Source organism: Triturus cristatus, chromosome 6 (genome assembly GCF_964204655.1).
Source record: "Triturus cristatus chromosome 6, aTriCri1.1, whole genome shotgun sequence".
Lineage (NCBI taxonomy): Eukaryota > Metazoa > Chordata > Amphibia > Caudata > Salamandridae > Triturus > Triturus cristatus.
This window is the reverse complement of record NC_140589.1, coordinates 1,667,723,754-1,667,749,393: the sequence shown is the minus strand read 5'-3', so window position 1 is coordinate 1,667,749,393 and position 25,640 is coordinate 1,667,723,754. Positions and strand designations below refer to the sequence as shown.

The following is a 25,640-nucleotide window of genomic DNA, read 5'->3' as shown; positions in this document are numbered from 1 at the left end:
CATTGGGAGGCCGTGGGGTATCTGGTGAGATTCTTCCTCCTCGGGGGGTTTTTTTTTTCTTTCTTTCCGTAGAGTAGGTTTATGGTGGGGCGACAGGCACACTGCGAGTTGGGGTGGTTTAATGGTCCTGTGCAGCGGTGCAGGGTGGGGGGGTGTGTAGCGGGAGTTGGGGGGGTGGCGGTAGGGGTGTTGTTTTTGTGTGGTGTTCGTTTTATACCAGGCAATCAGTGTGCTGTTTTTAGCTCTCAACGTGGGTGGGGTGTCCGTTGCTGTGGAAATGGGGGGTAGGGGGTTGCGCATTTTAACATGGAATGTCAATGGTTTGGGGGACCGATTGAAGCGAGGGGTGGTGCTACAGTATCTGAAACGTCTCTCTCCTGATGCTGTTCTGTTGCAGGAGACGCATTTGGTGGGACACTCATGCCATGCTATGAATAGAAAGGGCTACCGTTTGGTGGCCCACTCTGGTTTTACTACCGGCTCCAGAGGGGTGGGCATTTTGGTTCGATCCTCTCTCCCGCTGGAAATTGATGAGGTGATACACGACGGCCTGGGGCGCTATGTGGTGTTGGTGGGCCGGTGGGAAGGACGGACTTTGTGTTTGGTTTCAGTTTATGTCCCCCCGGGGTTGCAAACCACTACCTTTGCGGACTTGGGAGGGTTGCTGCTTGGGCTCCCGGAGGGCCTCTTGCTGGTGGGTGGTGACTTCAATTCTGTGGTGTCGGGTAGAGAGGATCGGCACCCTCCCAGAGACCTCCCCGGGGCGCACTCATGGCTGGGTGGCTTTATCGACACTATGGGGCTTGTGGACTGTTGGAGATCAATGCATCCGGGGCTCGCCCAATTTACATTTCACTCTGGCGTCCAGGGCTCCTTATCTAGATTGGACTATGTGCTGATGCCGGCCGCCCAAGCCCAAATGATCGGGGAGGTCAGACATCTGGCCCGTGGCATTGCTGATCATTCCCCGGTCCTGCTCCACTTAGATGTGGCCATGGGGGCAGAGGGGAGGGTGGCCCCGATTAATCCCTGGTATTTGCATGACCCCACAACTCGTGCCCTTTTGGTTAAGTCTCTGGACCGTTATTTTGAGGAAAATCAGGGTTCAGTTTCATCGGCCGTAACGTTGTGGGAGGCTTTTAAGGTGGTCATCCGTGGGCAGGCCCTATCCTTGATCTCCCATGCTAAGAGGCGTAAAACTGAGGAGGTGGTACGCCTGGAGTCGGACATAACTGACTTGGAAGAGGATCTCGGGCGGGGGGTCACACGGGACAAACTCTATGCCCTTTGCCTGAAACAAGCGGATTACAGGGCGTTGGTTACGGATGCTGCCAAGCTCGCTAGTAGGGAGCAACAGGGGCGCTTGTATGATGTTGGTGACAAGGCTGGAAGGTTGATTGCATCGCTGGAGAAGAGAGAGCGAGCGAGTCGTGTGGTCCCGGTGATTGTGCGTGCTGATGGTGTGAGTGTTACGGATCCGGGGGAGATTGTGAGCTGCTTTGCGGACCATTTGCGGGACGTCTACTCTCCGGTTTCGGAGAGGCCAGAAGACGACTCTCGTCAATTGCTGCGAGATATTGCATTGCCGTGCCTTTCGGTCGATGATAAAGAACTACTGGACGCGGCGCTTACAAACGATGAGATAGCATCAGCGATTCGCTCGGTCCGTTCAGGAAAGGCTCTCGGCCCCAACGGCCTTCCGATCGAGCTCTACAAGCTTCGTCCAGATAGGTTGGCACCTCATCTCCGCGAGATGTTTATTGCATCCCGAGAGGCCGGCGCCCTACCGCGTGATCAACGTCTAGCGACCATTGTGGTGCTCCATAAAGAGGGCAAGCCGCGCGATTGCTGTGCGTCTTATAGGCCCATCTCCCTCCTAAACGCTGAACCCAAAATTCTCGCTAAAGTGCTCGCTAATCGTCTGATTAAAGTCATCGGTGACCTGGTACACCCGGACCAGTCTGGTTTTATTCCGCACCGCAACACTGCGCTGAACCTGCGGCGCCTCCATGGAGTCCTCGCGAGAGTTGACTCTATTCGGGAGCCTGCCATTTTGGCGTCCCTGGACGCCACGATGGCGTTTGATACGCTGGAATGGCCGTATCTCTGGGCGGCGCTGGCTAGGTTTGGTTTTGGACCTGGATTCATTGGATGGGTGAAGTTGTTATACGTGGAACCACTGGCGCAGGTGGTGGTGAATGGTAGAGTTTCTGCCCCCTTTTTGCTTGGCAGGGGCACGCGGCAGGGTTGCCCCCTGTCCCCGCTTCTTTTTGCTCTTGCGTTGGAGCCCCTGGCGGCGTGGCTCCGGTGGGAACCCTCCATGGCGGGTATTCGGTGGACACCGACGTTTGAGGATCGCGTGTCACTCTACGCAGATGATATTTTGCTCTATCTCACCTCCCCGCGGAAATCGTTGATCGTCTTATTTGATGTATTGAATTCCTTTGGTCGCAATTCAGGGCTTGTCATTAATTGGGTGAAATCCTGTGTCTATGTGCTGGCTGGCGACCCCCCTCTTCTCCCGCGTGGCTGTCCAATTCAGATTTCACATTCTGGATTCAAATATCTAGGTATCCACGTATCCCTCGATCCGGCGGTCCGTTATGCTCTGAATCTGTTGCCTCCGCTCCAGCGGCTGCGGGCCGATGTAGCTCGTTAGCGTAAGCTCCCGCTATCGCCGCTTGGCCGGGCAGCCTTATTCAAAATGATGTCTCTTCCACGCTTTCTGTATGCATTGCAGAATACGCTGGACGTGGTGCCCGCCCGATATTTCAGTGAGGTAGAGAGCTTACAGAGGCAGTTAGTTTGGGCTGGGAGACCGCGCATTGCTCTCGCTAAATTGACCCTACCGTGGTACGACGGTGGCATAGCTCTCCCTGACATTAGACAATATTATTGGGCGTCCCAGTTGGTGGCAGTGAATCATGGGACATACGGCCCGGCGGTAAACCCCGCGTACGAGATGGATAAGCTACTGTTGCCGGGCAGAGATTTCAATAGGGCGCTTTATTCTACGAAGGGAAGTACTAAATTGACCGGTCCTACGAAAAATGCGGTGCGCGCCTGGCATTGTGCCACCGCTGCTACGGGATGGACGGGCCGTCTGTCTCGTGCGACTCCACTGTATGCGTCGGACGCATTGGGAGGTTTATGGCGTTCGAAAGGCTTTGAGAAGTGGGACTTGATCGGAATTAGTCGTGTGGGGGATCTTTGGACGAAGGGCGCTTTTAAATCGTTTGAAGCTCTTCGGACGGAATATAAGCTGAGCGAGAGGGAGTTCTTTCGTTATGCGCAGATGCGCCATGCGCTACTTTCCGCTTTCCCGAATCCTGCAGTTATCCCCGAGGCCTCCCCGTTAGAAGATCGTCTGCTTGATGGTTACCTGCCAGATAGTACTATTTCCCTGATCTACAAAAAACTGATTAATACTCGAGCGGACCTTCTCACACATCGCTGATGGCCTAGAGTTGGATGACGAGGACTGGGTCGCGGCCGTAGCCTCACTGAGGGAGGTTGCTCTACGGGCTCGCCTTCGATTTGTGCAGTTGAAGATACTACATAGGGTCTATGTCACCGGTCCCCGCTTGCTTCACATGGGTTACACAAGTGATGGTTTATGTCGGCGCGGTTGTGGCTTGCTTGGTACTTTTCTTCATATTCTGTGAGAGTGCCCGAAGGTGATACGTTTCTGGACTGGTGTACATGCAGTGATGGAGGCGGTTACGGGTGTGGCGCTGCTCCCTGAGGCTCGGCGATGTGTGTTGAATGTGTGGGAACCGACTGACTGCGATGTGGCACAGGAACGTTGGGTGACTTTGGGCAACATGATCGCCAAAAGGGACATTGCGCAGCTCTGGGGGTCCGGCCGGCCCCCCACAGTTACGAAATGGAAAGAAAACATGGATTGGTGCATGTTCCGAGAGAAGACGGTTTATGTGGCCAGAGGCAAGCCTAGGGCATGGAGTAAGATGTGGGGTCCCTGGAATTCCTATCGGGGAGATATCTGCGCCCCCCCCCTTGGTGGTCGCACCAGACGTAACGATGTCCCCTTGACTTTGATGCTCCTGGTCGCTTTGCGGGAGTGATGACCGATCCTCTCCCTGCCTCCCCCGGCCCTTTTTCACGCAAATAAATGTGTAATTGGCCGCGTTGTCGCTGTTGTCCCCCGCCCATGAGAGAGCAAGTCCCTGTTAATGGAGTTCTTTTGCCTGGTGTAAGTTTCTTTTTGTTGTTTCATTTATAAAAAGTTAATAAGAAACCTTTCTGTAATACTATGTCTAGTTGTGGGCGGCTGCGGCCGTTATGCGTGCGGTTCGCTTCGGCTCTTCTAACTGCTGTATTGTTGTTTTCTCTACATTAGCGGCCGGCCCAGGCGGTTGTAGGCCCATGACTGTGAATATTCGATGTGTAAATAAAGGTTTTTCCCAAAAAAAAAAATTTACTTAAACCACTTACTTATATTAGTAACCCACTGGGGGCATCTATTTTTGAAACACTTTATACTAAATGTATCAGTAATTAAGAGGTTTATTAAAATGACAACCACGTCATGTTAATTTCCTAAACCTATTGCAAACAGCAACACCATCAACCTATACTATTAACAACAATTATATGAAAATGTTCTCTAATGAGTGTCAGGGTGCAGCATAGGGATGCGATGTAGGAAGCTGGCTCTGTATATACTATACCAAAGTAAGGTATCGTGTTAACAGAGTCCAGTGGATCCCCAAAGGTAGGCAGAGGTTAAAGTAGATAATACCTTACTCTCTATTTGTGTTAGGCTGGGCAAGCAGGAAGGCTTTATCACATGGTTTTGTTTAGCATTTTTTGTACATACTCAGGCAAGAATTGATTTCACACACTCAAAGAATGAACTCAGACCAATTTGTTTGTATAAAAATATTATTTAGTTATATTTTATTTTCTAGAACCAAGCCGGGCCTGGTACAGGTAAGTATTATAACACTTTGCAAGATTAATGCAGGTAAATACAGTTTAAATGCAGTTGAATGTAATTGGATTGGTTACAGGTAAGTCATTTGTTTGTAAAGCAGTTTAAATTACTTTTCAGTTACTTTACAGATTACTTTTCAAGTTACTTTTCAGATTAATTTTTTTAATTACTTTTTGTGCTTAGTGTGATATGTTTAGATATCACACCGGGACATTTCCTAGAGAAAAGGTAAGTAAATCAGTTTTTGTATATTTGAAGTTTCTTAGGGTTTCATACAAACCAACTCCACACAGAACAATTTTCACAAGAAAGCAGTTAAATGCAGTCCTATGGGAGAAAACAATGTATCGACTTATCGGTAAGTACTCAGGTTTGGGAGTGGGTTTTCTGGGGTTAGAAATAGGGTTCCCCCATGGTCGAGGATGCACTCTCAAAACACCCTCAGCGGCACTAGGGCGGCCGTGTGCAGAGTGCTGAGACCCAATGTTATCCAATGAGGGATAGGGGGCCTTTGGTTGGTGGCTGTTCATGAGCAGGCCACAAGGTTGAGGGAGCAAAGCTTCTGGACTTGAGCTCTGGGCAAAGGGGGGTTCAAGTTAGCACCAAATGTGCACCCACAGTATCACTAGGGTGGCCGGATGCAGGGTGCTATTTTGGCATTGGGTGCCCTGTTACTTCCAATTGGGGTTGCAAAAACACTGCAGACTCATGGACGAAGATCTTCTGGAGGCGACCACCACTTGGAGAGGTAAGTTGGTAAGCTGGGAGTTGCCTGGAAAAAGTCAGTTGGGCCATCCAAGGCCGTGGGGTGTCAAGTGCAGGGGTGTCCTTTGACATCAGGTTTTCTTACCCGCTCCTGGTCGCAGTTGGGGGAACCCTCCAGATTAAGGCTGCCGGCGTCGACTGCAGGCAGGTCAGGGGTCACTGGATCTTGGGTCAGGATCGTCAGGGAGACCTCCTCGGGGTGTTGGGCCACTCGAACTCGGGCTTTGGGTGTTGAGTGCAGAGTGGTGCAGACTTGTGGCACCGGCTGGAACCAGAGACTGTGGGTGAGCAAATCCGGTGCTCATGGGAGACAAAGTCTGGTTCGGGAAGGTAGGGCAGGTCCTCCGGGTTCTTGGGGGCTGCTGGCTGCAGGACACACCATGATTTTGCAGTAGTCGATCAAGGACGGGACAGGCCGGGAGGACTGGGGTCAAGTCAGTTGGTGTCCTCCTCTTCTTCTTCAGCACGGCTCTTCGGTCCTTCTTCTTCTGGTTACTGCTTGTCTGAGGAGGCAAGGTTCAGGGTAGCGCCATAAAACTAAATTTAAAGTTAAAGTTACAGGTAGGGACCAATAGGTCCCTTCCTTGGGGTGGGAACACCCCCTATTATGCCACCCACCAGTGGGAAGTGGCATAAGCCTCACTCTGGTTGGCTCGGTCCCCCCATCTTCAAGATGACGGGGACTGAGAGTTGTGCTCAGATTAAGGCTCGATCTTAGGAATTTATTTTCTGCAACTTCTAATTGGTTCAGATACTCCATCCCCCACAGTTCAGCCCAATAAAGGGCCGCAATCAATCCTTTGTCCCGATGTATTTCTAATATGGGAGAAATTGGGTGAAAGGTTGATCGTTTAACTCTCTTTACTATTGCACAGTCCACATGCTGAAGTGTGAGCATGCTCTTCTGGATTTGGGGAGTCCATGCATGTTGTCGCTAATTCTAACTCCCAGATAATCGAAGACCATGACCTGCTATAATAGTTGAACACCCAACCTCAATTTCCCCTGGATTTGTAGGGATTAAAAACCATACACTTTGTTTTAGAGCAGTTTATTTCAAGGCCTCAGTCTTTGCAAGTTGTTGCAAACGTAGTTAAAACTTTCTGAATGCCCTTTGGGGTTTTAGAGATGAGCAACATGTCATCTGCAAATAAGAGCGAGGGAATTCGTTTGTCTGCAAATTTTGGCGGGACACCTCCACAGTCATAAAGATCATTAATGAGCCCGTTCATATACAAGGTAAAACAGAGTTAGGACCAAGACACAACCCTGGCGCACCCCCTTTGAAACAAGCACATTATCGGTTAGACTGCAGCCGAAGTTCCAACTGACTTTGGCATAATTACCTTGATGTAAACGGACCAGGAGTTGAAGCAAGCCACAAGGGAGCCCAAGGTCCCTAAGAGCAGCCGAAAGCTTGGTGCGATCTATAGAATCAAAAGCCGTTTTGAGATCTACAAACATGACATACAGGTGGCCCCTCTTGATTGGGACTTCCTTCCAGATAAGCAAAAGGAAGCGGGACACATGATCTAAAGTGCTGGTAGAAGCTCTAAAACCAGCCTGCAAGTGGGAGATTATGCTGTTTTCCTCTCTCTATCCAACAGCGGAGATGTGATAACATCATTTTACTAAAGACTTTCTGGGATACATCTATGAGGCTAACAGGCCTGAAAATTGAGGGGTCCCCTTTGTCCCCTTGTTTGAATATGGGGATTATTTCGGCACCCTTCCAGGTCACGGGGTTATCCCCCCCAGTCAAAGTTCCCTTTTGGCTCTCTCATTTTTCTATATTATTTTCATAACTGTGAATTATATTTTCAGTACCCAATACCGATTACCTCAAAGCCATGCCCTACACCACCGACCATGATGATATAATGCACAACAAGGATTTGTCTGAAAGGACCTTTACTACGCTTGGTAGAAGACAGCCAACAACAAGTAGAGGTTCAGCATACTTATATATAATGCCTCTCTTGAGAAGACTTGCGACGGAAAAGGGATGTTGTTGTAACCAAAACATTTTGTGGTCATATGGGTTTAAAAGATTCTTCTTTGCCAAGATTCTCTCTAACACTCCACCTCTCAAAGTCAATGCTAATCTGGTGTGAAACTGTACAAGGACCAAGGCCAGTTCTGAAGCCAGGTTTTGGTAGGTACGCCATGACTCTACAGAGTGGTGGGAGCTGTTGACAAGCTTTCTAAATTTTCTTAGCACATTCAGAACTGATGCTAAAGTTGGTGTTGATATGGAATGTGAGGAACATTGTGCTTTTGGTGAATTGGGGGAGGAATTAATTTAGCTTAACCGCTGTGAGCCATTTCTGTACCTAAATGTGTTTGTTTCATCCGAAAAGGAGCTCAACTCGAAGTAGGCTTTCAACATCCAAACTGGTACTCTAGCAACATAGTTTTTTAGGTGATTGCTGTAATTGGCAGCTGAGATTTCAAAGGATACCTTTTTTTCATCTGCGTACTGGTGAATTCTGATTAGCCAGGCAGAGGTACGCCACAGTGTTCCATGTATAGGTTAAAGATGACATTTGATACGCCCTGGATAATGCAACAGGTGAACAGACTGCACTCCGTTCTTGTTACACTCATCAAAAGAGCACATAGATCAAGGGTAATGAACGCTGCCAAGATCCTACAGGCAACAGTCAGGAGTCATGTATGTTGCATGTAAGGGCCAAGAGAAGTAGGCACTTCTATTCCAATCCTTGGCTGAGTGGTGGGCACATGTGGTGGCATTGAGCGGACGATAAGAAAGGGGGATACTTTATACATTGCAGACTTCGTTGATAGATAATGGCAGTGGTAAAACTACAGACCCCATAATGGAGAGTGAGCGTTTGCTCACAAGCTACTCTGTCAACAGCACGGTAACATTGGGGAGGTTGAACCTTCGCCCACAGCGCGCTGCCAATTATTCCTGGACTGCAGCAAATTGGAGAGAGACTCTGGCATTTGGACTGGTGCGGTAAGGGTGCTCTTGCACCGGTAACCTTCTGTTCTGCACATTTCTTCCTCGTACTGTGGTTGTGAAGGTTTGCGTGCACAACTTATTCCATGTGACGCCTCTCGTAAGATTGGATGTTCCGCTTGTGCCTTTCCCCACCGTTCAGAGCCCGATTAACCTTTATCCTATGCTGGAAAATAAGCGCTGATTTTAGATGGAGTGAAATCTCATTTTACTTTTATTTGCCGCCTTAACAGAGGTTCTTCAAAGAGTGCTTGGGTTCTTACTCTCCCCCTGAGCAGCAAGGCTTAATATCTGCAAAGGTGGGTACAGTGTATGATCACAGAAAATAAGTCTCCTGTGTAGAGATACTCTTTATTGTGCATGAAAGGAGGTAAGCATAGAGCTCTCTTACATTTTCAATGATTGCAGAAAGATTAATGGGACAGAAAAAACCTACATATATATACCCTACTACATAACCAAAAGTATGGACTTTTACTTTGCAGATAAAGAGCATAATTGCCATGTTATGAGTAGACGTGATGAGACAGGAAGCAGGAGCTCTAAAGTTGTCTTTTTCTCTTCAGGTCTCCTTCCCAGCTGTTCCCATCCCATTCCCTTCCCTCACTTGAATTGAGGCTGTCGAGAAGTGGACCTTATTGAGCACCAAACTGATCCTGAGGAACTTGTATGGCTGACAGATCTTGAGCATTTGATAAGCAGGTCAGTGAGAAACTGAGCTATGTGAGGACAGTGCCTCTAAACTCCCCATTTGTCACGTGAAGGTGGATGAAAGTACTAAGCTCTTCAAGGAGGTGTGTAATTGGGTGGAATTTGAAATGGTTGTTATGCTGAAGGATGACTATATAGCTAAAGTTCTAGAGAAATGCGTGCAACAGCAGTTGAGCCAACACATCACCAACTTCCACCTACTAGACGACTTCCAATCCGGATTCAGGCCTGGGCACAGCACTGAAACCCCCCTTCTCCACATCGTGGATGATGCTCTCCAAGCTCTTGATCAAGACAAAACCTGTCTCCTAATCCTTCTAGATCTATCCTCGGCTTTCGAGATTGTCAACCACGAAAAACTCCTTGAATGCCTCAAACTCAGGATGGGTCTGGATGGCACTGTCCTGGATTGGTTTAGGTCCTTCCTCCAGAACCGCTCACAGAGATTACTAGTCAACGGTAATCTGTTCGCCCCCTCTCTGATCAACCTTGTCCCCTACCCTCTTCAATCTTTACCTTGAACCTCTAGCAGAAGTACTACACAACGCAAATATTTCCTACCACATGTATGCCGACGACACCCAGATCTACATCAAAATCTCCTCTCCTGAGGAGATTATTTCCTTGAATGAGACCTTGAAGTTGACGGTCCATTGGCTCACCGCTAACCAGCTCAAACTCAATGCACAAAAAACTGAATTTCTCCTAATCTCCCCATCCAAAACCAACCCGGACATTCAGGAATGGATTAAGGCGATCAACTTTGAACTGCCCACCGACCATAGTTGACTCCGCCAAATCCCTTGGAATAACCCTAGACTGCAGTTTGAACATGCGTGACCACATCAACTCAATGGCCAATCAGCCAGATTTCACCTGAACTACCTAAGAAAACTGAAACCCTTCCTGGACACTCCGGACCTAAAAATGGCTCTCCAAGCTGGGCTAGAGTAAGAATAAACAAAACAACTTGGGGTGCCAATAGGGGGGTGAACTTGTTTATCTGTATACCATGCCCCAATTGTACTCCTACATCAGAGGTATACGGTCTTGATGGTAGGACGCCTGGCTGCCAAGATAACATTAAAGACTACAGGCAGAAGGTCAAAAGCTGTCAACTATTGCCTCTCACTCTCAATGCATGAAGGCGAAGTGTTGTCAGGTTTGAGTGCAGAACCCTGCCCGCTTGCTGCAACAGAAGATCCTCCCAAAGAGGGAGCCTGATCGGAGAGCCTATGCACAAGCTTAACAGCTGGGGATACCAGATTATCCTTGCCCAATCCGGAGTCACAAAAAAGACATAGGCCCAGTCATTCCTAATGTTCTTGAGAACTCTGGGCAAGCATGGTATTGGTGGAAAGGCACACCGGAGGCCTGAGCTCCATTCAAGATGAAAAGCGTTTCCAAGAGTGACCCACCTTTGAACCTCAAGCACATAACACTGCCGAAATTGCACGTTCAACAGAGGTGAACAACCAAGGCTCTCTTCATTCTTTAAAAAAAGACTGTGCACCACCTCCAGATGGTGCGTCATTTGTGATCTGTTAGGCATCAATGGCTGAGTATGTCTGCCCTGAATTTCAGAGAGACCACCAGGTGTTGAACCACCAGGGAGATGCCCTGATGTTCGAGCCATGTCCAGAGGGGCAGAGCCTCTTGACAAAAGGTCCACAACCCCTCTCCACCCTGTTTGTTGCAGGACCACCTGGCGGTGGTGTTGTCCGTGAACACCTGAACCAGCCTTCCCTTGTTAGAAGGAAGGAAGGCCTTCAATGCCAGTCGGATCACTCGGAGTTCCAATAGGTTGATGTGGAGTCCGGCATGCCGCTGGAGACCCGAGTCTTCTGAACTCCACCTCTCCCAGTTGGCAGCCAGCTCCGATGAAAGGGAGCTCTGAGAGGGAATCAGGTGTGACATCAGCACGTTGATAATGAACCCCAGCGAATGCAGAATGTTCACTATAATCTGGAGATGGGAGAGGGCTGCCTGGGGCGAACCCGCCTTAAACAGCAAATCACCGAGGTAGGGAATGGCTAGAATCCCTCACCTCCGCAGATGAGCTGCAGCCACCGTCACCACTTCTGTGAACACCCGAGGAATACTGGTAAGGCCAAAAGGGAGCACAATAAACTGAAAGTGCGCTTGGCCTACCATGAGCCACACTTGTGGACAGGCAGGACCGGGATGTGAAAATAAGTATCCTGCAAGTCAGCGATAACATCCAGGCTCCTGGGTACAGGGCAGACAGGACTGCGTGAGCATTTAAAATTTCTCCTCTTTCAGGAAGAGATTGAGAAGGCACAGGTCTAAAATAGGACGAAGTCCTCCTTCCTTCTTGGGCACCAGAAAATAGAGGGAATAGCAAACACTACCTACTTCTGATACCAGCACCTTCTCTATAGCTCCCTTAGCCAAGAGAACTAACACCTCTTGATGAAGCAAGGAGAGGTTGTCCTCGGTGAGCTTGTCGTAAATCGGTGGCATGGATCGGGGGAGTTGTCACAAAGGGTAGGCACTAGTCCCTTTGAAGGAGCTGCAAAACCTAACAGTCGGATGTTAATGATCTCCAGTGGTGCAGGTGATAGCATATCCTGCCACCCACTGGATATCCCATGATGGTCAGAAGGCACACTAAAGGGGTTTGGAGGCTGCGGCTGCCAGGAGTGGGAGAGGTGGACTGGCTCGACCTCTGGCTGCCTGTCCCCTGTGGTCTGTGGGAACTACGTCCTCAGCCACAAAATGACTGTGAGGGTTGCTGGCCCGTGTGGCTGGGCGTGTAAAGACGCAGTTGGAAGGTCCTTTCCGTGGCCACGTTGGCCACGGAAAAGGCCCAGGAATCTGTCCGTTGCTCGGCAATCCTTAAAGCATTCAAGAGCAAAGTCTACCTTCTCTCCAAACAACCGACTGCCATCAAAGGGCATGTCCATGAGGGAAGCCTGGACTTCCCCTGAAAAGCCAGTGTTTCTCAGCCAGTGAGGTGCCGAAGTTCCACTAACGATAAAATTGCTCTGCCCAGCGAGTCAGCTGTATCCAGCCCACATCGTATAGTGAACTTGGCTGCGTCCCTCCCATCAACAACTGCTTGACCATATGGCTCAGGCCTCTTTCGAGACCATGGGTATCACTTGCGCAACTGAGTCGCCGATGGTATGGGAGTATCGGCCAAAGAGGCTAGCAATGTTCACTGACAGCAGTGGCAGTCTGGCGGAGAGAATATTCTCTTCCCAAAGTTATCCAGCCTTTTGGATTTCCTGTTCGGTGAAGTGACAGAGAATGTGCCTGGGGTTAAGTTTGGAGGTGGAGGCCTGGACCACCAAGCTCTCTGGGGTGGGGTGCTGGGTGAGGAAATTGAGGTTCCCTGGGGCAGGGTTGATGACAGTGGGCAATTGTTCTCTGCACAGGTTTACCTGTGCAGGTCTTGGACCAGGGCCTGAGTAGGACATCCCTAATGGCTTTAATAAATGGGAGCAATAGTTTTGTGGGTGCAAATCCCAGTTGAAGCACCTCCATCAAGACATTTGTCTTGACTGCCACTTAGGGCCGTGTAAGGTGGACCTCAGCCTCCAACTGCACCACCACTGTGAAAGAGTCACCCTCTTCTGTAGCCACAGTAAGAGGAGAGACCAGACCGGTGTCTGGGGAGGTGTCCAATCCTATCGTATCCGCCAGATCCCCAAACCAGTTGTCCTCTGTCTCTTCTATCTAGTATACATAAGGGTCCACAGACCCATTCTATTTGTCCCCTAAGCTAGGTCTATCATACCAAGAAAAGAACTGACATCAGCACGATGGGGTAGTGCCTATATGGGCACTGCACGTCACTTCCAGTGAGGATGATGACAACGTCAAGCAGAATTGAACACCACCACCTACTGACGCACATGGGTACTGCTCATGAACACATTTACTGAAGACTGGAGACTATTCTAAGGTAAGGATTCCTGAAGTCTCTATCAGATTTAGTTTTTTGCTGCAGCAAGAATTTGTGAAATCCTTGGAGACTGTGTGCTTCACCTTGAAAGCCTTTTTGCAAGTTGATTCTCAATACAGAGAAGTAGTCCAAGGATAATGTTGTGTTTTAGAAACAAAATGTATTAGCTAAAGTACTGATTCTGAACTTACCCTGAAGGAGCACAGAATATTTTTGTTGCTCACTGAGGAGGTGCTACAGTGCCGCATCACAAGACCGCTCCAGCAGGGTAAGGGAGCACATTTCTGTAATTTTCTGGCCGAACCACAAGCTTAATATGACTCTGAAGGCACAGAATATGAAGCATGCATCTCTCCTGCAGCAATATGTGCCCTGATTTAAAAAACTTTGTGTGTGGTTCAAAAGACACTAGCGCACGATCAATGCTGGTGCCTGGTTGAAGCCTGTGTAAGATGGTGGCCTTTGGCCAGCACTAACCTGCAAGAGGTGGTGCTGTGTCAATGGTGGGTGGCCGGGGAACCAAGCGGCACTGCCCCAGGCGCTGATGCCCAACTACTAGTCCTGCGGGGGTGACAGAGTTTCTGCATTGACACCAGCCCACAGGAGGTGATCTGCTGCAGCACTGGGTGCAGCAGCTTTAACTGTTGCAGCAGGCAATGCTGAAAGACACAGGACTGGCAGAAAGAGCTGAAGGCTCTGAGAAGGTGAGAGGGACTCCTGAACTCCATGCTATGATCCCCCAAAGTAGGGCTTCATGGAAAACTGGCAGCTGGGGTACACCTTGCCTCATATGCTGTAATACAAAGGGACAGGAGACCCAGACTGTTGTCGGTATACCCTCTTAGACCCCAGCATCACCGAGCCCCCAACATTCCACTTGGGATCCATGAATAGGTGCTATTGGTTTTGCCCAAATGATGCATTAATTCAGAAATTGGACAGCCCTCTCGCTGTAGACATTGCAGGGGTACTCTGCAATGAGCAGTCCAATACAGGGAAACCTGATAACAGGCAAGCTGCTGTTAAGCCAGAAGAGAGTAGCAGACAGCAGAACCACAATGGCAGAGTGAGAGTCAGAGGATGGGGAATAACCATGTATAGACAGTGGCTATAATTTGAAAACAATTCTGTGAAAGAGGAAACATAGTGTGAAGTCATTAGATGCAAAGACACTCACTATGATAACAGTTGACCAAATGAAAGACTGAATAGGCTACAAAACTCAATATGTCAGAACACTCCATTTCCAGTACACAATCAACTAAAATAAAAACTCTCCAAAAAGTCATGGCCATACAAAGCAAGAATGAAGATTTGGAGACTCCCTCTCGAAAAAACAGAGAATCATCTGCATATTTGATTCTCAATGGAACAATTAGTGGAGTCACTAGTGATGATCTATACGTCAAAGACAATTTCTTGCACATGTTTGTTGTTGAACTGGCCTATTATTCCCTAGCACAAACCCATCATCTGGAGCACCTCCTTGTCCTATAATTGTCAGATTAATGAACTATCATCAAAGGGACCCAGATTTAAGGCTGGCGTGGATGTCCAAACACTGACCCATCAAGGCGCCAGAAAAGCGCTTTACCCATACTTTACATAACAAGTTCAAGAAGCTCAACGATCCTTTATTTTAGTAAAAGAGAAACTATAGCAGATGGGCATCCAATATGCTATGTTAAACCCAGCATGTCTGAAGCTGAACTGGCACGACAGACCACACATATTCAATGACTCACAGAAAGCTGCTTAATTTGCCAACACACTTAAGCTAAAGACTCAGAAAGCTACAGAGAACATAAACAATGCCACATCTTCTAAGAAATCAAGAGAAAACCAGCAGTTAGAAAAAACCTACAGAATAAGAGCTCAGCTTGGGCCGAATATACCTGTAATACAATAAGCCTGCTGTCCAAACCTGTTGCCTGAGTAATATGTGCTGCACTGATACGCATTCACAATTGGAAAGGGAAAACTACAGCCAGGCAACTGTAAATCCATTACCTCCAAATGGCCACTGCACAAAGCAGGAACCCCACAGGATATTAGCTAGCTACCTAGTTCAGCACAACTAATGATAGTAACTTTAGAATTGTTTGTGTGTGTGTGAGAGGTGTTCCCAGGTCATTTGGAGATCTGTGTGAGCAGGGGAGGGTAGGGGTACAATACTGGCTTGGTATAATCAGTTTGCAACTACGATAATATTGACACACAGTTATTTTTTTTTCAAATACCTATGGCACCATTCTGCCAATGATGATGCCTAAATAACAAGCAAAAACATGAGCACAAAAAATACTAGTTTGTGAATGAATGCTCCAACCTGGAATGTTAGGGGGTAGCGCCATACTTGCAAAATGTTCCAGTTGCTTACATTCCTAGATTGACATAACATACAAACATGAGATTCATCATACTAAACAGTCAGAGCACAAGTTTGGGAGTAGAAGAAGCGTACACTGCTACTTTGCATTATACTCGTCGTATGCAACAGGGTTAGATATTTTGATTAAAAAGGGGTTATCGCTGAAAGAGATTATTAAAAATGCAAAATAAAAGTTAAAATTACATGTGCAACAAGAATGTGCAACTTATATTGAACTAAATTTGTGTTTAAAAATATACAGAAAAAGTAAGCAGTCATACTTATTGGTACAAGGACTCAAAATGTTTGAAAAGCCGCTTTCTTCATGAATGACTCGACAGAGAAATGCTGAAATCAGCATGGAAACTGTTTAAAAGTTGACCTTTCCATGGCTATGGCTTTTTAGTGAAAAGTTTCACATAACTGCAAAATGTTTCTTTTTGAAGAAACTTACTTGAAAATGAAGTAACAGAGAATAATCGCACAAGAATGTAATACGTGAATGGAAATGTTAACCTTTTAACATATTTTCCCGCATATTATAACGAAGGATGTGGTGCTAAATAATTTCTCATTATAGCTAATGTTTCTGTTTTACATAGTTCACTGTTACGCTAACATAAAATTAATGTTATTAGACAGTTAGGAATGTAGTTATGTTTGTTGGAAAGGTCTGAATTGAAAGGCCTCCTACGTAGCCACTGTTGCAAATTTTGTTTCACACGTCATAACTGTCTGTAGTTAAATGCTCAATACTGGGAAAGGAAGAGGAGAGCCTGTTCTCAGAATAATCCTGAAAGCTGATTGGACGAGAGGAGAAGAAGCGGCAACATGGACTGCAACATTTTTTCTAGACTATTTATATTTGTGTGTGTTCCTAGAGTAGGGTACTTACTTTTTCCAGATTCGTTTTTCCCTCTTCCTTACCTGCTCCCAAGGCTGAATGCTGAAGGCTTCTCGCTGTACGATGAAAACTGATTCATAACCTTTTTGAAATTATTGCAGCTTGCTACTGAATGATTCTTTTTGTTTATCTGCTTGAGACTCTATTCAGTTTCATAAACTTCTCTTTATGGGAAGTTATGCTGATATTGATTGATTAAATTGGGGCTTTATGCTCTATCTCCCTCTTCCTCTTGAACGTGACCTCTTTATATGTACTGATTAACACCAGTTACGCCCCATTCGTAGAATAGGAATGCTTTCTTTCATTGTACATGCTTGATGCTTTATTATATGAAAAATTATTATGATCTAACCACATTTATTTAATCAATTATGTTAATTGACTGAGATATTTAACTAATCAAATAAAGACAAAGAGATTTTGACTAAATTTTGATGAAAATAAAACCGTTGAAACGAATTCAAACTCTCATTATTGACTAAGCTTAGCATTAAAGAATTGTGATGTCTAGCTCCGGATTCTCATAAACGGTGTCCGTCGCACATGTTTGCAGGGTAGAGGAAGATAAGAGAAGAACCTCCATTCAAGAGGGAGATAATAAGATAAGGTAGCAAGGATCAGCTCTGTATGATAAACCAAAATACTTAAATTGATTCTCGCTCCAGCCCCATTTACATAAACCAATGCTTGCTCTGATTCAGAAGGCCATCAGTTTATTTCAAGGGAGAATAAAATGAAAATACATTACTGTGATAAATGTATAAGGCTCTAACACTGATTCACCCATATTCTTCTACTTTTTTTTTTTTTTTTTTTTTTTTGAAAAACCTTTATTGATGTTTCAATCATTTACATGTATGGGCCTACAACCCCTCGGGGCCGGCCGCTAAATAATCAGGATAATAACAAGCGAATGTCAACACAGGCGGCACCTCGGAGAGCGAAGTCTTAAGTTCAATATAGTCCGGCCAATAAGCCGCGCAGGTAGGGCACCAGGAAAGAGAAGGTTTTTCATTTTATGATGAAACAAAAGAATAGGATCAGGTGCCAGACAATTTACCAACAGTGAGAAGGGCCAGGATAAGAGACAAACAATTAGCAGCAATACAGTTAGGCGATGGTGCAGGCGCGAGAAAGTACGGATGGGGAAAGACATCAAAGAGAGTTGCGCCTACTGGTCCCCGTACCTAAAGCCCAGCGAACCCCCCAGAAACTGTGGCACACATGAAGAGCAAACGATTCACAAGCAGGGTGGTGTATCGCACTGATCCCAGAAAAAAGGGCAAAAAGAGACAGTGGAGAAAAAGGAGGCCATGGAAAAGAAGATAAAGACGAAAGAGTCCCCTCCCCCATCCCCCCACCCTGCACCTCTGCAAATGAGTATGGCCCCACCCCCCAGCAGTGTGCCTGTCGCCCTGGAACTAGACCCGAAATATAGAAGAGACAGGGAAAAAGAGAGTGAGAAAGGGCCCACCCGGACGGGTGGGCGGAGAGAACATAATAAGTTGGAGGAGGGCCATCAAAACATATCCCCGGCTTCTCCCTCCCGCACGGTGAGGTCTCCCCCCAACAAACAAGCAGCGGCACCAAGCCGAGTATATCAACAAAAATAGGGGAGGGGGGGGGGATGGGAGGCATTACACACCAACTGTTCGAATGACCCCGGGAGCGCACAACCATGAGTCCGCCTATCTATGAAGTGACCCCCCTCGGAGGATCAGCCTCAGCCTTGACCACTTTTTGCGATTCTGCCCATACCTGCCCCTTGACCCAGCACCATGTCCAATGTCCCAAGGTATAGAATTGTCCAAAAACAGTTGGGAAACGCCGCACACAGGTGGGGTGGAAGTCTCGTGGCATCCGAACAGACCGCTTCATGGAGGGGCATCTTTTCCAGTGTTGCCCAGGGATCTGCACTGCCCACAAGGACCCGAGAGGCCAGAGCAGCCAAATGAGATACACGGTGCTGAAAGTGTCCCTGGGCCGCCAGAGACCGCGCACGGGACAAGGCCACCATCTTCCGCGCAGGTCCAATACCTCCGGAGCCGATCAAGTTCACCGTTGGCCGATCACACGGTAGCATATGGTCCGAAGTGTCCGGCTGTACACTAAGCGCGGGGGGGGCCACAACATCTTTCTCTTGTGGGCAGTGTGGAAAGCCACTGCGTATCCGTGGACCAGCATGCCGCCACTGTCCCAACGCTGTTACCACACCATCTAGCTTCCCCCCCAGGACCTCGGCGCCATGAGCGAAGGAGTAATGGAGGGCACCCAGGGCCTCCAGGAGGTCGCCATATCCCAGAGCGGCTCCCTCCGATCGCTCCGCCACACTCCCGAAAGTCACACACCCCCAGTCCCGCTGCGTCCCAGCGGACAGGATGGCCGGCTGCATAATGACAAGATGGCCGCTGGGAAGGCCCGACTCATATAGGGGCCAGGACCCAGGGAACAACGCCTCGAGGGCCACGTCGCTGGAGACAGAGATCCCGGGACAGGCACAGATCCAGCCGTTGCGCGGTCACAGGCAACAGTCGCCTCCGCCACGGACCATCTCCCGCAAAAAGCCGGGAGCAGCCCGCGAGGATCAAGGCGGGCCAGGGACGGCGCCCAGGCAGCTCACCAACAAAGGCAGGGGCAAACGCCACAGAATCCGGAAATCGTACACCCGGGCATGTCCTCAGTCCGCAGCGCTCAGTAGAGGGGAGCGGCCACGGCAAAATGCAGGCCGAGGGGGGCTCCACTCCGGTGGACCGGCTCCACCCAGGCACCACAGGCCGCTGTTGTTCAACTGCCACCCGGCCGAGGTGCCCACTCGAGGTCCCGGCTTCGGGACCGCACGGGCCGCAAAGTTCGATCGCTGATTTCTCCGGGTGTGTGGCAGTCAGAGACCTCGGAGTCACGCGGTCGGTTGCCACGTTCACTTACGGACACATTCTCGTGGTGCAGAAGAAGGATCTCTTGCAGGATATCCGTGCGGGGTGCGGAGGCTCACGGAGCCGGGAATCTACGCTGCCGTCTCGGTCGCCATCTTGGCTCCTCCCACCCATATTCTTCTACTTAATTTCCTCCACACTAAGACTCACAAAACATGGTCCAGTTATATGGGGCAGGGTGTTTTTAAACTATCATGAGACCTGCTCTTTAAACAGACATGACTCAACACTAGGTATACTGCACTCCTCTGCTAAGACGCTACTTCATATAATCCAATTGCATAATGTCTTTGATATCTAGTGTACTCGATTCCTGGACAGTCTGGCGTACACCTGTCGTTCCACAGAACTTTTCTAGGTTATATTTCTGGCTACTCTGCAAAGAAATCATTAATTGACTCACTGACATTATACACTTTTACTGCACATTGTTGAATCAAACTCCTATACAGACACACTACTGTCAGATATAACTGCCCAGCATAGATATGGCCATTTTCATCAGAGGCACTACTGGACTAATTATCTTGGAGGAGATGCGTGAGGCAACTGTAGGGTACTAGAGGTTTAACGCTAACTCAGGGCCTGGTCAGGGGGTGCTGTGGGAGACCTTTGAGGCCTATGTCAGGGGCAAAGGTATCATGAAACATACTGGGATATTAAACTCAATTAGGATCACCTAAACTAAGCTAGACACCACTCTTAAGGAGAAGGATGCTCTGTATTTGAAAAAATTAGATGTGCTGATAAAAAATAAGGTATCAGAACTCATTAGGGAATCCAGGAACACAGCTGACCGAGGTGAGCTAATTGGGCAAATATGCCACTGCTCGCAAATATGAGGAGGGAAAGTGGCCCAGAAAAACAATGGTTGGACTAGTCCACCAATCTAACACATCCACTCATGTAGGCTGAACTACAGGATGGCCAGTGTGATAGGCAAGCCAGACGGAATACTTCAAGTATTTACAAACTTTTATATTGAACTGTATGCATCATGTTGCTCATGCCCTGACTTTGAGATAAAAGAGAATCTAGAAAACATCACCCTGACATGGCTAGGAATTCCCCACTGGGAATATGTAGTACAACTGATAACAAAACGTGAAACTAGAAAAACAGTTTGCAAACTGCCTGGCAAAAAGGCTCCTGAAAGTGATGGTCTCATGTCTGAGTTCTATAAGAAATTTTAGTGCCACACCTACTGCAAGTCTAGAAGAAGACAACCTAGACATTGCCACCAACAATGTTTGAGGCCCTCCTAGTCACACTCCTCAAACCTGATAAAGATCATGCACAATATTTATCTTACTGCCCATTGCTCCTCATAAATCTGGATAATAACATCCTTGCCACGATTCTGGCTGGGCGTTTGGTGCCCCTGATGCCACAGTCTGGATTTATACCCCCCCACTCGACATCACAAAACTTGCAGACTAAATTTGTGAAGCTGCACCAACTAGATTCAGAACTATAAGCAGTGAATGTGTTCCTACACTCAGCCAATATGTTAAACTTCATTGAATGGAATCATATGTTTACAGTGATGGAAAGGGTTGGCTTGGGTGCCGAATTCATGCAATGCCCAAGGTAGCTGTATGCCTAAGCCCAAGCATGGGAACCATATATCTGCAGTTCCAGGGACATTAACTCAGTCAAGTGCACGCCTATGGCCTGGAAAATACTAAGCAAGCTTGCAGAGATCCACACATACCACTGAAAGACAATCATGCTTTCTAACCACCCATCGAGCATAGAGCACACAAGCAACTGATGAGACTAGGTAGGCAGTCAATTCGCGATATGTTTGTGCGTGAGTATATTCTACTAGTTGAATATGCCAAGCTGAATGAAAGGTCACCATTAGAATTGTTGAACAAGTTACTTACCTTCGGTAACGATGTATCTGTAAGAAACATTAGTTAGTTAGATTCCTCACCTTAGAATATCCCCAGGCGTCAGACTGGATCCGGAAGATTTTTCGTCAGCAATACCCCTTGCGCGTCGCTAGGCGTCGTCTGCGGCTCCGCGTCCGTCGTCGGCGTCGTGCGCCGGAATGACGTCGTCGGAGTACTTAGACACCGCCCTCGCGCGCTGACGTCAGTTCTTGTACATAGCTTTCCGCGCCAGGAACGCAGAGCCATGCAAAGACCGACACTGGTGCCAAAAATAAAATCTAGGGGCCTGAAAAGGATAACCTTAACCCTAGATATCAGTTCGCAGAACGGGGAGGATGGGTGGGTCGGTGAGGAATCTAACTAACTTGTTCATCTGAAAGAAACACGTTAGTTAGATTCCTCACCTTAGAATAGATACCCAAGCAATACCATCCCCGGTGGTGGGTCTGCGAACCAAGATCACACCAGAAAGTCCTGGAGGACAGAACGGCCAAAGAAACCATCCCTACGGACTTGGCTGTCAAGGCAATAATGTCTGGCAAACGTGTGTAGCGAAGCCCACGTCGCCGCCTGACAGATGTCCTGCAAAGGGACACCCCGTCCCAAAGCAGTAGTAGCCGCTGTGGCCCGAGTAGAATGGGCGCGCAGCCCAACAGGAGGGTCCTTTTTTGCCAAGGAGTATCAAATTTTGATGCACAAAACGACCCACCGAGAGATGGTCCGTTTGTGCACAGCTTTCCCCTTCTTAGCACCCACGTATCCAACGAAAAGTTGGTCGTCCACCCGGAACTGCTTTGTGCGGTCCAAATAAAAGGAGAGCGCACGTTTTGGGTCCAGACGGTGGAGCCTCTCTTCCTCTTTGGAAGGATGCGGAGGCGGAAAGAAGGTGGGCAAGGTGACAGACTGGCCAAGATGAAATGGAGTCACCACTTGCGGAAGAAAGGAGGGACGAGGCCAAAGGACAACCTTGTTCGGATGAACAGAGAGAAAAGGAGGCTTTGAAGATAAAGCCTGGAGCTCACTCACCCGTCTAGCCGAGGTGATGGCTACCAGAAAAGCAGTCTTAAGAGTCAGAAGACGAAGAGGACAATTGTGAAGAGGCTCAAAGGGAGCGCACATCAGGAATGTCAAGACAAGATTCAAGTCCCAATGAGGCATTACAAAAGGGACAGGAGGGAACGTGTGAGTAATGCCTTTTAGAAAGCGTGTAACTACAGGGGACTTGAAAAGAGAAGGCTGATCAGGAAGCCGCAAGAAGGCAGAGATGGCAGCAAGATAACCTTTCAGGGTGCCCAGGGCAGAGCCCTGCCGGGCCAAAGAAAGAAGAAACAGTAGAACCTCAGAAAGAGGGGCGGAAAGGGGATCCACAGCCTTTGCTGTGCACCATGCCACAAATTTGTTCCACCGGCAGGCGTATACCGTCTTTGTGGAGGGACGCCTGGCTGCCAGAATGATATCACAGACTTCAGAAGGCAAGTCAAATGGCATCAACTGCCGCCGCTCAATCTCCACGCATGGAGGTGGAGGCTGGACAGGTTCGGGTGGAGGACCGTCCCCTGCTGCTGCGACAGAAGATGCTCCCGAAGGGGCAGACGTATCGGAGGATCGGTCAACATACTGAGTAGCTCGGGATACCAGTACCTTCGTGCCCAATCCGGAGCCACCAAGATGACTTGGGCCCGGTCATGCCCGATCTTCTTCAGCACTCTGGGCAGAAGTGGTATAGGCGGAAAGGCGTACAACAGACCGCAACTCCACTCGTGACGAAAAGCGTCGCAGAGCGAGTGCCGCCTTGGAAATTCCAACGCGCAGAACTGCTGACATTGCGCTTTCTCTTAGGTGGCGAATAGATCTAACCAAGGCTCTCCCCACTGCTGAAAGAGACCTTGCGCCACTTCGGAGTTCAGACGCCATTCATGATCCATCATGCACCGGCGGCTGAGTTCGTCTGCTCTGGCGTTCAGAGAGCCCACCAGATGTTGAACCACTAGGGTGACGCCCTGGTGTTCCAGCCACGTCCAGAGGCGCAGAGCCTCCTGACAAAGGGTCCACGACCCCACCCCGCCCTGTTTGTTGCAATACCACATGGCGGTGGTGTTGTCCGTGAACACCTGCACGACACTTCCCCTGACAGAGGGAAGGAAGGCTTTCAGTGCAAGTCGGATCGCTCTCAACTCCAACAGGTTGATGTGGAGATGAGACTCCGCCGGAGACCAGAGGCCTCTGATCTCCGCCTCTCCCATATGGCCACCCTAACCCAGGAGGGACGCATCCGTCACTACGACATGCTCCGGTTGGGGAAGGGAGAGGCTCTTGCCCTTGACCCAATCGCGGTCCGTGAGCCACCACTGCAACTGCTGTGCAGTGCCCCCCGAGATCAAGACATGGTCGGACAGGTTGCTGTGATGCTGGGCCCACTGAAACTTCAGGTCCCACTGCAGAGCCCGCATGCGCCGCCTGGCGTGATGCACTAGTAGGATGCAGGAGGCCATCAGCCCCAGAAGCCGCAACACTAGCCTGACCGAAACCCAGGATAGAGGCCGAAAGATAGGAATCAGGGCCTGTATATCCCTGACCCGCTGTTCCGGCCGATAGACCCGAAACTGCGCCGAATCGAGAACCGCTCCGATGAAGAGGAGCTTCTGAGAGGGACTCAGGTGTGACTTCGGCACGTTGATGGAAAATCCCAGCAAATGCAGGAGATCCGCCGTAGTCTGGAGGTGGGAGACGACTGTCTGGGGCGAGCCCGCCTTCAACAACCAGTCGTCGAGATAGGGGAAGACTGGAACCCCTGATCTGCGCAGATGAGCTGCGACCACCGCCATCACTTTCGTGAACACCCGAGGGGCACTGGTGAGGCCGAAGGGGAGCACGGTAAACTGAAAGTGCTCTTGGTCCACCGTGAACCGCAGGTAACGCCGGTGGGCCGGCAGGACGGGGATGTGGAAATATGCGTCCTGCAAGTCCAACGCTACCATCCAGTCTCCAGGGTCTAGGGCAGCTAGAACCTGAGCCAAAGTTAACATCTTGAACCTTTCCTTCCGGAGGAAGGCATTGACGTTCCGGAGGTCCAAGATAGGGCGTAGGCCCCCTTTGCCCTTCTTGGGAACCAGAAAGTAGTGGGAATAACAACCACGACCTACTTCTGGGCTCGGAACGCGCTCGACGGCCCCCTTGGCCAAGAGGGCCGAAACTTCCTCGTGGAGAAGATTCAAATGATCCCCCGAGATACGGTGGTGCTGCGGTGGCATGGCTGGAGGGGTCGTCTCGAAGGGGAGGGAGTAGCCCCTTCGGACGATTTGCAGCACCCACCTGTCCGATGTGATGGACCGCCAGTGGAGCAGGTGATGGTGAACCATGCCGCCCACTGGCGTGGAATGGGCCTGAAAGCTCGGACTAGGAAGGCTTTGAGGCGGATGCTGCCGGGGTGGATGTGGGCTGACCTAGTCGTCCTCCAGAACCGCCTCGGCGGAAACCACGTCCGCGACCGCGCGCAGGTTGGTTCTGCGGCTGGTGGCTAGGCGTACGTGAGGAGGCACCCCTTCCTTGGCCACGAAAGGGGCGAAAAGCGGAAGTTTGCGACCGCGGGGCCGAGAGGCCCAAGGACTTGGCCGTAGCCCGGGAGTCCTTAAAGCGATTCAGCGCACTGTCCGCTTTCTCGCCGAAAAGGCGAGTGCCATCAAAGGGCATGTCCATGAGGGTGCTCTGGACATCGCCCGAAAAGGACGTGGACCGCAGCCAGGCGTGACGTCTAAGCGCCACTGAGGTAGAAATCGCTCTACCCAGCGAGTCCGTAGTGTCAAGCCCACATCGGATAGCATGTCGCGCTGCATCCCTCCCATCGGCCAGAGCCTGGGTAAGTCGTGTCTGGACCTCCTCCGGACACCCGGGCAGCACGTCCACCACCGTATCCCACAGAGAGTGGGAATAACGGTCCAAGAGGCAGGCGGTGTTCAAAGACCGCAGGCCCAAACTAAGGGAGGAGAACAGCTTTTTGCCAAACTGTTCTAGCCTCTTGGAATCCCGGTCCGGTGGAGCGGTCGGGAAGGAGGATTGGGAGGTAGAGGCCTGGATAACCTGACTCTCGGGGGTAGGGTGTTGGGACAGAAAACTGGGGTCGCCCGGAGCAGGGCAGTGGCGCCTGGCGACGTTCCTGTCCACAGGAGGAACTGTGGAGGGCT

The 25,640-nt window shown here is 49.4% G+C and overlaps 1 protein-coding gene across 3 annotated transcripts in view; it reads right to left on the bottom strand.

Moving 5' to 3' along the window:
• The window catches only part of TRERF1 (transcriptional regulating factor 1), a 753,074-nt gene that overhangs the window by 247,090 nt on the left and 480,344 nt on the right, over positions 1-25,640 (bottom strand). The window lies entirely within an intron of this gene.